This window comes from Schistocerca americana, chromosome 6 (genome assembly GCF_021461395.2).
Source record: "Schistocerca americana isolate TAMUIC-IGC-003095 chromosome 6, iqSchAmer2.1, whole genome shotgun sequence".
NCBI classification, from domain to species: domain Eukaryota; kingdom Metazoa; phylum Arthropoda; class Insecta; order Orthoptera; family Acrididae; genus Schistocerca; species Schistocerca americana.
The window spans coordinates 253,967,663-253,980,873 of NC_060124.1; the positions used below are offsets into that span (position 1 = coordinate 253,967,663).

Genomic DNA, 13,211 nt, shown 5'->3' on the forward strand with positions numbered 1-13,211 from the left:
TGCACATCTGGAGTTGCGCCGTGTCCGAAGAGTGTACGTTTTTCGGATTTCCTTCAGACATATTCCTGCTGCGCGACGGACAACAGGTGCTTCACAGTGTGGGAATGAAAGGATACAGTAACTGCACTGTCAAGGTATATTTAAATGTTGCTAGCGATTTGATCAAGGCCGCATAGACGTTGGTGATGCTGATGGGGAAGTCCAGATATTGCCACTTTTGGCAAGTAGAAAGAAGATGTGAGAGGAAAGAGATGTTCGAATGATGAGGACGTTCACAGAGCAGTTTCCGAATGGCTCCGTGACCAAGGAGCGGGTTTCTATCGTCGACGAACTGACACATTGGTAGAACGTACCGGCTGTTGTTTACAGGTATTTGGTGACCAAGTTACAAAACTGTATAATGCATCTGTGTCACCTGGAACTGTAGAGCAGCGTGTAGTAAAAGTTGCCTGGGCAGCTATAATAATGTGTAACTTTCTTTGTGAAGTCTGTTGGTAGATAAATGATACGGCAGATAACGTGTGTATCTTTGAGGCTGTTTGCAGACGATACGTGTGTACATGTGATATCGTCAGGAAATTGTTATGAAATGTAGCAAGTCTTGAAGATAATCGGCACCTCGTGCGAAGTTTGGCAGCTAACTCTCAACATAAATAAATAGTCAGAAGGCAGGCTCGGATTTATTCGAAGAATTTACGTACGCTAGGGGCCGCTTACATAACAATTATTATTGTTGGGCCATTTCGTGAGTATTGTTGAAGGTCTGGGACGTGGTAGGGAAGATACTTCCTCGTGCTCACAGCTCCCGTAGTGACCACGATGTTATAACCAGATACATTCCAGGTGGTAGAAAGAGGTGTCCAACTACACTATGTGGTCAAAAGCATCCGGACACTTATTAGTGGACGTTATGTCCACCCTTCGCCATTATGACGGCTCGCACTTTGCCGTGGACACTTTCAATTGTTTGTCTGTGAGAAATGGCACTCCATTATTTCTCAAGGGCCGAAACCAGAGTAGGTCCACAAAACTCATTATCTCACAGATGTTCCTTTATATCAGGGTACATTATCATGCTGATACAGTCATTGCCCCCCTATTTCCCTCTACTGTATGCAGTACGCAATATTGTATAATGTGTTCTTATATTTGCGCATTTAACGTTTTCTTAAGCGCAATAAGGGGACTACACCTTCACAGCGAGAAACACCGGACACCTCTATACGGCTCCACCCCCTCCTCAACACTTCACTCTTGGCACTACGAATGATGGCAGGGAAATTTCTCCAGGCATTCGTCAAACACAAACCCTACCATCGGACTGCCGAGGATATAGCGTGATTCCTCGGTCCAAATCACTAGTTTCCAGTCATCCACTGTCCAGTGCCGTCGTTGTTTACACTACCTCAAACATTGAAACTTCCTACCAGATTAAAACTGTGTGCCGGACCGAGACTCGAACTGGGGACAAAGGTCCCAAGTCCGAGTCTCGGTCCGCCACACAGTTTTAATCTGCCAGGAAGTTTCATATCAGCGCACACTCCGCTGCAGAGTGAAAATCTCATTCTACCTCAAACATTGCTTAGCGTAGACTTCAGAAACGAGTGGCGTAAGGGAGCTGCTCTGCCGTTGTACACAGCTCTTTGTAACTCCTTACGCTCACTCTTGTAGCTGAACTGCATGCAGCACTTTGGAACTCATGAGTGATTCCTTCTGCCGATTTCATGCGATTTTGTTTTACAACCATCCTCCGCAATACTCACTGTCAGTAAGTGCATGACGTCTGGCTGTTCTTAGTGGTTGTTCCTTCGCGTTTGCAATCCACAATCACGTCACCAATAGTCGATTTGGCCAACTTAAGAATTGTTGAAATGTCCCTGAGGGCTTTGTGGCAGGTGACAATCCATGTTTGAAGTCACTGAGCTCTCTTGGTCGACCTATTCTGCTGTTTCTCCACTGACAAAATAGTAGACTACTCCTCACCTCCTTTCATAATGGCAGGTCTGCCTTTCGTATCATCTAGAGGCCAATTCTACATGGCGTAGAGATGTCTGGATACTTTTAATCCGATATCGTAGATTTCTTCCGGGGTACGAAACTTAGATGAAGTAGTGAAAGCGAAAAGGTGGGGGGGGGGGGGGGGGGTCGTAAGAGAGTAATACCGGCACACAAAACGTTCTACGCTGCACACCATACACTGGCTCTCGAAGTACAAATGTAGATGCAGTTCATGACATGTATTCGCAGTTGCGAATGCGGAAAACCGCCATCTGTATAGCGGGATGACGAGAGTGAAAACTTGCGCCGGACCGGGATTCGAAACCGGATTTCCCGCTCTACACGAGCGTTAGACTTAACCGCTTTGGCCATCGCTGCATGACTCACCAGAGGCTGAACAGTTTACTAGCAGCTAATTGTTAATCCGTCTAACTCTTTTTTAAAAAATCTGCGATTCCAGAATTTCGTGTCATCATTAACAGAGAAAGTCCTTGTCTGATAGAGAATAATGTGACAACTGGTTGTACGGATTTTTTAAGGCAGGTGGACGACTGACAGTGAAATTAAGTCCTTTCCTTCTGGAGAACGTCCAGGGTACCGCTTCACATCGTAACATTTTGAGATACGTGTGCCTTAACCTGTTCTTGTATCTCTAATAAATTCGAAATAAACTAACAATAAGTGCAACTGAGGTCTTTAGTATCTTATGTGTGTAGTGAGACAGTGTTTCATGTAGGATGATATCTGAGAGAAATAATATCCACATTGTCACATAGAACGATGATTTATCCAGTGTGTTTTAATCCATTGGATTAACACATTCAGTCAGCGACGTTCAACAATGCACATGTTAATATGATATCGGCAGTCAGAAATCAATGGACGTTGACTGAAGTGGAGTAACGACGTAAAAAATTGACGGACTATGGTCAAAGACGTGCAGAGAATAACCCGCTACACGTGTAGGCTAAATACGAACGAGGCAACTGATTCGTTTCCTCTCAAATTACTTTGCTGTCGACGCGACATTGATCTATAATAAAAATGGTTTCTTTTATAAAAATCCATCTTATGTTCCTGTGTATAATGGTAGCGAAATTAAACATGTCACAGGCTGCCCACGGCTGTAACACAGGTAATTGCAATTTGGGAACAATAATTCACCAATTGTGTTATCTGTGCAAGTCTGCTGTGTGGTGAAACATTCATTCCTTCAGTGTGTCCTCCTTTTCGGAACTTGATACAGGCCTACTTCAGTTCAAAAATGGTTCAAATGGCTCTGAGCACTATGCGATTTAACATCTGTGGTCATCAGTCGCCTAGAGCTTAGTACTAATTAAACCTAACTAACCTAAGGACATCACACACATCCATGCCCGAGGCAGGATTCGAACCTGCGACCGTAGCGGTCGCTCGGCTCCAGACTGTAGCGCCTAGAACCGCACAGCCACTCCGGCCGGCCCTACTTCAGTTGTCCTAATTTCTCCCGTAGGCGTAATCCTCCGAAAATGGAACATTAAATTTCTTTCCGCATTACGATGTAATCAGAGTACATGTGTGTGAACTGCTCCAAGACGCTTTGCGTGCTTTGAAAGAGGCGGCTCGTGGGTGTCTCGGGCAGCAGGTCGGCACACTCGACGAAACATTGCCAGGTTGCTGCGCGGCGACGGTTCCTTGTTTACTCTGTTTACTCGCCGTATCTGGTTTGCTCAGCGCGCGGCGCGCTATCGGCCCGCGCTATCTCGAGCCGCGCACTGATAGCGTATCGCGCGAATCCCTCGCCCGTGGCCTCCGTACGAATGAATCAGTCGACACACACCTACAGAAACCAATAGCCGCTCTGTGCATACTTTCATATTCCCCTACTTCCCTCACAGCCTGGTACACACGTTGAGAATGCTACAGTTGTATGGAAATCAGTTTGAGTTTGACAGCGAGCTGGTCCCGCTAGCAGTAGATCCGTGGCAAACTGCCATTGTCGACTCCCACCGTGTCGACACTTCCGCTGCGCAAAGCATTTTGCTTGTCAGTTCTCAAGTAATAAAAAGCGTAATTACGGCCCTAATTAAATTTTTTTAGCATCTTAGAGACACTATATAGATCTGTACAAGAAAATGAAACACTTACAGCTGTCTTTATGATCTTATTTATTGTGTAGCAATTGTTTCGGCGCTTCAGTGCGCCATCTTCAGGTCTGAGTTAATGCATAAGCGGTTATTAAAAAAAAAAAAAAAAAACGGTTCAAATGGCTCTAAGCACTATGGGACTGAGGTCATCAGTCCCCTAGAATTAGAATTACTTAAACCTAACTAACCTAAGGACATCACGTACGTCCATGCCCGAGGCAGGATTCGAACCTGCGACCCTGAAGCGGTTATCGCGGTCCATATATACGGTGCATCAGTGGCCAATGTAACTGGTTCACACAAACTATCTACAGAACTGTAACTGTGATGATGTCAGCACTCCAACCATCAACTGCCAGTTGGACTGGTTTGAGCCCTGACATCACAGTTTCGATTGCTTTCTACAGCCATCTTCAGATCCTTGCTTAGAAAGGAGTGATCGGACAAACGCGTAGTTTTGACGTGTGTTGAGGGCTTGTTGGGCATGAGGCAAAAAGCTTTAATTTTCAACTTTTGCACATTTTATGACTATTTTATACGCCATGTTGGACCACTCATTTGTAAGCTGGAATCTAAAGATGGTTGTAGAAAGCGTCGTGCTTTAAAAAAAATGGGTCAAATGGCTCTGAGCACTATGGGACTCAACTGCTGAGGTCATCAGTCCCCTAGAACCTAGAACTAGTTAAACCTAACTAACCTAAGGACATCACAAACATCCATGCCCGAGGCAGGATTCGAACCTGCGACCGTAGCGGTCTTGCGGTTCCAGACTGCAGCGCCTTTAACCGCACGGCCACTTCGGCCGGCATCGTGCTTTAATTGTATCATGAAAATAGCGGTCAGGGCATTAAAAGCTTTTTTTTACATTAAAATATTTTTATTAAGTAAATGATTTTCTATGCCGTGGGGAGCGGGGCGCTGTAGTGGCAGCCCGCGGAGAGTAATTACTACAACCTCGCAACTTGGGACTTCAAACGCCAGATGCCAACTAATTAGGCTATAATTGCCGACGGCAACTAGCCCACTGATTCGGTGTTTTGGAATAATTTGTTAGCCTTTAGTATAGTTCTGGAATGAGAGGTGCACCACTCGTATTTGAAAACCGATCGCCGCAGACTTTATTTGTTTATTTGTGTTGATTTCATTTGCTTCACTACAAGTTCATGTAAGGCAGATCCAAATACACAGTAGAGAATGAAATATTTTATCTGTTAAATTTCAGGAGTGCAGCGGCATAAATTCTATTTCTTCTTATGAATATTTCGACCGTATACTTTTCGGCCGTCTTCAGAGTGAGCCGACAGACTGAAGTTACAGTACTTGCTACTGTACTTATTCCGTCGTTTAAAGCCCAGGTACACAAGTATTAGAAACGTTAAGAACATACACAACAAAGAAAGCTCCGGATTACGAGATTTGTCCTGGCAGAAATTGCCCTCTCTGTTAATCAAATTCTTCGGGAGATGACTTTCATCTGCTTCTTTCACCAAAGAATCTCAAAAATATGAAGTTGTCATTAGAAGTCCGACATTTTAATATCTCTTGCAGTGATTGGCGACGATGTATTGCTCTACCGTAGCCGATTTACTGGGTTGTAGTAGCCGGGTGTGTTTGCGGTGCCCCATACATCTTTCAGGGACTGTATGAGGGGCGGGGGGTGCATCCTGTACCGGTATCATTTTCCCAACTTCCTGTTCCAATCGAGGGTGATAAGCGGGAAGAAAATTTATCGGAATATCTCTGAATAGGCCCGAATTTCTCTCGTTTTAGCGTCGTTGTCATTAGATGAGAGGAATGTTTAGTCGCGTAGCGAACATAGGTGGCGCCCAGGGCATAACACTTCATTGTCCTCTCTGCCGCCCCCCCCCCCCCCCCGCCCCCTCCAGAAAAATTTTGTTTGTCTTGAAGACCATTTGGCGCCCCTCTGCAAGTGGCACTCGACATGAGGGACCCTCTTGGCCCCTGCCTCCTCTTCGCTACGCCATTGCTTATGTTGCATCAGATGCTGTGTTTAGGAAAAGGTCAGAACTTGGGCTCTCGAATTTTGTTAGTAAAGCTCTCTGTGGTGCACGACACCATCCTTGTAGCGTCGTAAACTGGATTCTGTCGAGCATCTATGTGACCCTCGTACTGACAAAACAAACCATTGACGAACTGTGCTGCTCTTCTTTGTATCTTCTCTCTTCTGTCAATCCAGCTTGGTAATTGTCCCAGAATGACGCACAGCATTCGAAAATTGGTTCAACGAGGGTTTTGTAGCGACCACTGTTTGTACACTACTTGCACTTTCATAAGCTTCTCCCAATAAATCTTAGCCAGCCACCTGGACAGTTCTATATTCAGGTGGCGTATGTCTTTCACGAGCAACTCTCTTACCTAGTCAAGTCTCTCACCTGGTCAAGGTGTGAGGTCCCAAGAAGGTGAGGAGTAACTCGCATGTAAATGGAGGTGACTTATGGCGTAAAGTAAGAGGCACTGTTTCAAGCGACGCTGTTTAACAAGAAATTGTTTTTATTCAACACTCCTGTATATACATCTATACTCCGCAGACCACGTTACGGTATGTGGTGGAGGGTATGTGTGGTACCAGTATCTTTTCGCCGCTTGTTGTTCCGTTCACAAATGGCGAGTGGGAAGCGCTGTATACGCTATAATTTCTTGCTGACAAATGGCGACCGTAATGTCACATTAGTATTAAACGAAGGGCCTGCCTTTCGGATCCGACAGCTGTTTACATCTTTCAGAAAGTTCGAACATTCGACCGAGCAATGAAGCTCAGAGGAAGATACGGGATTGTATTCGGGAAGACACCGGTTCATACCTCCGTCCGGCTATCCAGTTTTACATTTTCCATGACTTTCTCTAAATGGCTTAAGGCAAACGCCATGATAGTTCCAGTAAAAGAGCACGACCGATTACCTTCTCCAGTCCAAGCTAGCGCTCCGTCTCTTATTTTCATATGTAACGAGACCTTAAATGCCAAATTTTCTTACCTTTCATTTCTCTTCTGGCATTCAAGTACATTGTTTTCTGTTAGGCACTGCAGCACCTCTGTGCTGTAGCTACTGAGTTGATATTGTGATCTGTACATGCATCATTTATTTATCTCTGATGCTGACGGTAATTTTAATTCGGTTCAGATTCATGTATCTCTCACTCGAAGAGTAACCTCATTAAGCGCTATATCTGCATGTATTCACCCTTCTGTAACATGTCGTGTATAGTCGGCATGCCTCATTCCGTGTAACATCTACCAACGTGGACAGAAAATGTATTCTAGCCTCTCACGCGATGCAGTGATGTAATGCGTGTTCCAAGTCATGCGAAATGTGCTCCCCCTGGTTTTACGTTGTTGACCCCCGCCGCGTTGTTGGATGTGCACACCTGTTCCTGTCTCAGGCAGTGCTTCTGCCGAATGATCGGAAACTGCCAGAAGCGAAAAATCAATAATGAGACTACTGGCTGTTTCGTGTTACTATTTCTCAGTTATGCACACAAACACATTTAATTTATTTGCATTCCAGGAAATTGCTGCTTTTCTTTGTATAAGCAGTCTTATAAAATAATGCTAGTTGTCTGTTTAAGTGTACAGTTGGCAGATTCACTATGTTTTTAATTGTTGAACTGTAAATACACACACCATCATACAGAATAATTTTTGGTTGTTGCTGATCAATGTTTTGATCTTATCACTTTGGATTAACAGAATATACAGAGAGGATACACATAAGATTTTTTTGGGGGGGGGGGGGGGGGCACCGCGGGAATGCTGCAGCAATGTTCAATAAGAAAAATCTCTTGCGTCATACAAACATTTACACTTGAACTCACAATAGTGGAGATTTTTGCGTTAGAAGAGAAACATATTTCTCATAAGAGTTTTTGGGAAAACTAGAGAAATCTGGCAAACATACACGATTGTGCACCGTGTGACCTTTTCTCAATTTCTCGACTAAAATATCTACACGCTTGAACTTGAGTTCAGCGCTAGAAATTTATGTATTAGTCAAGTAAGCAAGTAAGCAATTGCCAGTAATCTCTGTTATAGAGGATCTTGTAGACGCAGAAACTGTGTAGTTATCATTTCCGAGCTCGAAATCTCAGCGTTGCAGCCTTGCAATATTGGATCCACTCCGCAAACCATCTAGGGTGTGTAATGGGGGGGGGGTTACTTCTGGTACCACTAACTAATGCTCTCCCCCCCCCCCCCTTTCGCTGTTTCATAGCACGTGGGAAGAATATGATTGTCGATAAACCTCTGTACTAGCTCTAATTTCTGTCATTTTCCCGTCATTTACCGAGACGTATGTGGGAGGAAGTAATATGTTGTTCAACTCGTCCCGGAAATTATTCTCTCGGAATTTTAATAGTAAACTTCTCCGTGATGCACAACGCCTGTCTTGTACTGTCCGGCACTAGAGTTTGTTGAGCATCTGTGTAAGGCTGTCGCGCCGAATAAACGATCCCGCGAAGAAACGCGCCTGTCTTCCTTGGATCTTCTCCATCTCTTCTATCAGTCCTACCTGCTAAGGGTCACAGATGGATGAATAGTAATCAAGAATCGGTCGAACAAGCGTCGTATATGAGTTACATTTCCGTAAGAATCTTCCAGTGAATCTTTGTCTGGCATCTCCTTTTCCTACTGTTTATTTAGTCATTCCACTGAAGGTCGCTCTGAATAGTTATTCCTAGATATTTCGGTAGATACTGTTGCCAGTAATTTGTCATCAGTAGTGTAGTTGTATGGTAGTGGACTTCTTTTCCTGTGTATGCGCAGAATGTTAGGTTTATTTAATATCGGCAGTTGCTTTGCTACTCTCAAACCAGACTCAGAATTTCGTGTATACTTTTCTCTAAAAATGAATTTGCAGTTGTTATATTGTGATCTGGTAACACAAAATTCAGAACAGGATGATGATATCAGTTTTTGACCGAATTAAGTATGCTTTAGAAGATCACGATTAGAGACGCAATTCACGTGTTTAATGCTTGAGTTATAATCCAACACAAAAAGTTTGACGTAATTTAAAGTGCACTGTGAATACCCCGCCGTCTATGCTTTCTACGCTGGCCGAAGTGGCCGAGCGGTTCTAGGGGCTACAGTCTGGAACCGCGCGACCGCTACGGTCGCAGGTTAGAATCCTGCCTTGGGCATGGGTGTGTGTGATGTCCTTAGGTTAGTTAGGTTTAAGTAGTTCTAAGTTCTAGGGGACTGATGACCTCAGAAGTTAAGTCCTGAAGTCCGTCAACGGTGCAGCTAAACACTGGTCAAATAGACAAAACATTTGCCAGAGATACAAACAGCGATAAAAGTCGTACGATTGACTAAGGCCTTTGGATGTACAGCTTGATACTCACGTACATGGTCAACGAGGTGGTTGCGAGTCCACGTTAAACTGTTGGTCCCCCTACACGTATGCAAACGTTTCATGAAGGCAAAGACATGCAGTCTTCAAAAAATGGTTCAAATGGCTCTGAGCACTATGGGACTCAACTGCTGAGGTCATTAGTCCCCTAGAACTTAGAAGTACTTAAACCTAACTAACCTAAGGAGATCACACACATCCATGCCCGAGGCAGGATTCGAACCTGCGACCGTAGCGGTCTTGCGGTTCCAGACTGCAACGCCTTTAACCGCACGGCCACTTCGGCCGGCATGCAGTCTTCAACAGGGCCATGCAAAACACTGTGTTCGAGCCAGCCTCGAGCTGAGAAAAGCACTCCGTGTTGTTTTATCGTGTAACAAAGGGATAATGTCTGTCTCTTATGTTTACATGAAAACAGAGGGTTCGCATTATAACCAGTAGTTTGTTCAAATTACAATTATTTACATTTTCAGTTGCTCTCACGTTGTTAAATTCTCCGGTAGTTGAGTAATATTAGGTTGGTGGGTAAGTCCGTAGCGTTTTTATCTTGCGTCTTGCTACTCCGGTTGCTGTGGGTTTATTTACCGATTACCTTTTTTCTTTATTTTGTCGTTCATTGTTGCTATTTGAGTTTACGTATTATCATTTTGTCATTTGGAGATAGTGAATGGAGTTGTGAACGCTAGAAAATGGAATGTAAAGTGGAGAAATCGGAACATTTCCGACATGTTCTTGTGTTTGAGTTCAGTAGAGGGGTGACACAAGCGGGGGCAGCCAGAAACATTTGCCCTGTATGTGGGGTAACGCCATTGGACAGAGCGCCGCAAGAAAATGGCTGGGCGTTTTGACATTAACCATTCTCCACGTTCAGGAAGACCTTCGCAGTTTGGAGAAGATCGTTTAAACGCATGAATCCACAATGAACCGCGTCGGTGTGCTGCAGAACTGGCAAATGCGATGAACTGTGCTCACTCCACCGTCGTGCGATATTTCCATGCAGTGGGGAAGGTACAAAAAGCGGGTGTATGGGTTGCGCATTCTCTACGCTGTTGTTGTTGTTGTTGTGGTTTTCAGTCCAGAGACTGGTTTGATGCAGCTCTCCATGGTACTCTATCCTGTGCAAGCTTCATCATCTCCCAGTACCTACTGCAACCTACATCCTTCTGAATCTGCTCAGTGTATTCATCTCTTGGTCTCCCACTACGATTTTTACCCTCCGTGCTGCCCTCCAATACTAAATTGGCGATCCCTTGATGCCTCAGAACATGTCCTACCAACCGATCCCTTCTTCTAGTCAAGGTGTGCCACAAATTACTCTTTTCCCTAATTCTATACAATACCTCCTCATTAGTTATGTGATCTACCCATCTGATCTTCAGCATTCTTCTGTAGCACCACATTTCAAAAGGTTCTATTCTCTCCTTGTCCAAACTATTTATCATCCACGTTTCACTTCCATGCATGGCCACACTCCATACAAATACTTTCACAAACGACTTCCTAACACTTAAATCTATACTCGATGTTAACAAATTTCTCTTCTTCAGAAACGCTTTCCTTGCCATTGCCAGTCTACATTTTATATCCTCTCTACTTCGACCATCATCAGTTATTTTGCTCCCCAAATAGCAAAACTCCTTTACTACTTTAAGTATCTCATTTCCTAATCTAATTCCCTCAGCATCACCCAACTTAATTCGACTACATTCCACTATCCTCGTTTTGCTTTTGTTTATGTTCATCTTATAGCCTCCTTTCAAGACAATGTCCATTTCATTCAACTGCTCTTCCAGGTCCTTTGCTGCCTCTGACAGAATTACAATGTCATCGGCAAACCTCAAAGTTTTTATTTCCTGTCCATGGATTTTAATACCTACTCCGAATTTTTCTTTTGTTTCCTTTACTGCTTGCTCAATATACAGATTGAATAACATCGGGGATAGGCTACAACCCTGTCTCACTCGCTTCCCAACCACTGCTTCCCTTTCATGTCCCTCGGCTCTTATAACTGCCATCTGGTTTCTGTACAAATTGTAAATAGCCTTTCGCTCCCTGTATGTTACCCCTGCCACCTTCAGAATTTGAGAGAGAGTATTCCAGTCAACATTGTCATAAGCTTTCTCTAAGTCTACAAATGCTAGAAACGTATGTTTGCCTTTTATTAATCTAGCTTCTAAGATAAGCCGTAGGGGCAGTATTGCCTCCCGAGTTCCAACATTTCTACGGAATCCAAACTGATCTTCCTCGAGGTCGGCTGCTACCAGTTTTTCCATTCGTCTGTAAAGAATTCGCGTTAGTATTTTGTAGCTGTTACTTATTAAACTGATAGTTCAGTAATTTTCACATCTGTCAGCACCTGCTTTCTTTGGCATCAATCACAAAAATTACATGGCGCGTGAACACTGACCGTTCCTATACCGTATCGCTACTGGTGACAAGAAGTGGTGTCTATATGCTAACATAAGGAAAAGAAAGGAATGGCTGACCCCGAACAATAGCAGCACCTACCCGTACATAGACGTGCGCGCATCCACAAAAGATGCAGCTGGTGGAACAGCGACGGTGTGGTGTACTACTAACTGCTTCGCCGGGGTCTAACCATCACTGCTGACTGCATGAAGTGATGCTACTCCATCATGACGCCCGCCCGCATTGTGCTTGACTGACGAAAAACACTGTACAGGAGCTGAGCTGGGAAGCCGTACTGCAACCACCCTACTCACCTGATCTTGCGCTATAGCTTTTTCGAGCACTCTTCAAGAAACGTCTTTTCTGGATCTTCCACCTTTGTGTAGCTCCGTGATACAAAAGAAACGATTCCAACTGGTTTTTAAATCACACCAATTTGCTGGCTTACGAATGTTATACGCGGATATTTTATAATTTCGAATTATATTCATGTCTGGAAATACGACACTTCAAGGTTTCTCATTCGTTACATTGACAAACTCAGTCACTAAATCCGGCAACGAAAATGAGGAAACCAGATATGTTTGGATGCAGAACAGTCTCAAAATGGTTCAAATGGCTCTGAGCGCTATGGGACTTAACATCTGAGGTCATCAGTCCCCTAGAACTTAGAACTACTTAAGCCTAACTAACCTAGGAACATCACACACATCCATGCCCGAGGCAAGATTCGAACCTGCGACCGTAGCGGTCGCGCGGTTCCAGACTGAAGCGCTTAGGACCGCTCTGCCACACCGGCCCGCCAGAACGGCTTCCCAAGTAACTTGTAAAAGCTGGCAGTTTTGTATGTAAGGGTGAAAACTAGCACGGCGAGTGTGCAAGGATGCTGCAGCGTACAGAAAACTTTATCCTTCGTTAATGTGATGAAGAAAGATACGTTGTAACCTCCCCACAGATAAATAATATGTCTAATAACTTCCCAACAGTAAAAAATATAAGTATATAATTCACATTCTGCGTAACCTTCCAACAGATACACTCCAATACCTCCCAACAGTAAAATTTCGTAACCTCCCAATAATACGGTGTGACTAACTTCTCAATAAAATTGTCGCTCACTTATAACCTTTCAATAATGACTGTGAATTTAAACTGGTGAATTTTGGACGTCAGCAGCGCTGCGTCATGGCCCTGAAAGATCATTCTGAATAAATTGAAAATCCTTACCTCAATAAGGTCGCCGGATAACGCGTACATATCTGCTCCTATAAGAAATTTTTCTGGCACAGCCCAGTGCAATGCTGGACGATAG

The 13,211-nt window shown here is 44.1% G+C and overlaps 1 protein-coding gene across 6 annotated transcripts in view; it reads left to right on the forward strand.

The window, feature by feature from the left end:
- Positions 1-13,211, forward strand: part of LOC124619301 (LIM domain-binding protein 2) — an 800,176-nt gene that overhangs the window by 204,378 nt on the left and 582,587 nt on the right. The window lies entirely within an intron of this gene.